Source organism: Buceros rhinoceros, unplaced genomic scaffold (genome assembly GCF_000710305.1).
Source record: "Buceros rhinoceros silvestris isolate BGI_N320 unplaced genomic scaffold, ASM71030v1 scaffold23257, whole genome shotgun sequence".
Classification (NCBI taxonomy): Eukaryota; Metazoa; Chordata; class Aves; order Bucerotiformes; family Bucerotidae; genus Buceros; species Buceros rhinoceros.
The window spans coordinates 15,284-17,053 of NW_010421861.1; positions in this window are offsets into that span (position 1 = coordinate 15,284).

A 1,770-nucleotide genomic window follows, 5' to 3' on the forward strand; every position below is an offset into this window, starting at 1 on the left:
CTTTTTTTTTTTTTTTACATTTCATTCTAATAGACATCTGCCTGGCAGGGAAGGAAGCTCGAGCACACTGTGGGGAGGCAAGGGAAGGCTTCTGGGGCAGGGGGACAGTAGCCATGAGGTGGATGAGCAGTGTTCTGGTGACCGCCGAGGAACACAGTTTAGAGCTTTCTGGCTGTTAAAGACCTCTTCAGATAAACTGTGGTTTCTAATTAGGAGCAGGAAAGTACCAGAAAAAAAAAAAAAGGAAGGCATTTCTTTTAGAAACTGCCACCCTTCCTACACACAAACCCTGTGTCTTCACAGCTGTTTGCTGGGAAAGCTGGATGAAGACCCTGGCACATCCCGGGACCGGCAGCTCCCCAGCTCTGGGAAGGGAGGATGCCCGTTCCGAGGCCCCGCTGCCCAAACTCCCCGGGACCAGACACACGACTGCAGCAGAAGAGTATGCTGAGAGGCAGCTTCTGGAGCATCTCCTCTGTGCAGCTTTCGGGGGGCTACGAAACGCCTTCAGACGGCGGCTTGGGAACGCAGCTTGTAACACCGCGGAAGACTGGCCAGTCCTGCACTCCGCTGGTGTTCTGGTTCGTTACGGGAACCAGGGATGTGCTACTCCAGTGACGCAGCATCCAACGAGCTGATCTGCTTTCACATTTGTTAATAATCTACGTTTTAAAAGAGTAACCACTCACACATCACAATATTTTGCCAAGAAAAATCTTATCTTAAATGCCAACACCAGTAAGAAATACTGACGTTACTGCTGGGCAAAGCGGGGCCTGGAGGGGCTGGGGCAGCTGCCAGGCAATGCCCCCGGGGAGGTGGAACCCATGTGCTGAATGTGAGACAGAGTCCTCCCTATCGACTGAGAAAGTTTATTTTTGCGATGTTCCTGGAACGGAGCTAATTGAGATGAATTTGACCCTGCACACGCCATCATGGCTCATTCGCGTAACAGATTCCTGCCACGTTCCAGAGGGTTGATGGTAAAATAACGAATCGGTGCCGTAAAGCCCTGTTTAAGCAGCCCGATGCCTTCCCCAGGTACCTGCTTCAGGAGAGCACCAAATGAAACCCTTTCTGCTGACTGCCGGGGGGTTACTAACGGTAATGCTTCATCAGGACACTTTTCCGTGGCTGCCTTTTCCATGCCCAGGGAACGCGGTCCTGCAGCAGATGCTCGTCCCATGGGTGTTGCTGCCTCTCAGAGCAGGACTAAGAGCACATGTACCAGGAGATGGGGTTAGCAGTTGTTTTCTAGAGGATGCGGATAGCTGAGCACCTCCAGAAGAGGCTCCTTATTGGCAGAGGACAAACAGGCAAAAACCCACAGTGACAGGAATTCTCACCTGGAAACCGGCTGAACTAATTCTCAGGTTATCAAATTAAGCATTCCTAAGTAAAACTGACACCCACGTCAAGAGAAGGCACTTAAATGAAGATGAATTGGACAAACATCCTGGTGCAGTTCATTAGACTCTCCAAGAGAGCACAACCAGACTGCAAACAGCCACCCTCCGAAGGAGCAGAACACAGGGCCCGTCACGCTGGCGCAACCACTCCACCACAGACCAGTTCCGAAGGAACGTGTTTTCTCCATTCTCAGCTCACTGAGACCGTTCGAGAATTTCCAGCCAGCATCTGAGGCTTCGGATCGACTGCTCCGCGGGAAGCCAGGCCCACGCGCTGCGGCAGCCCCGTGGGTGCCGCCGAAAAGCTGAGGCTCAGCTCTGCGACAGGGGGGTCTGGGGACAAGGCAACCGGGAGGCCCTC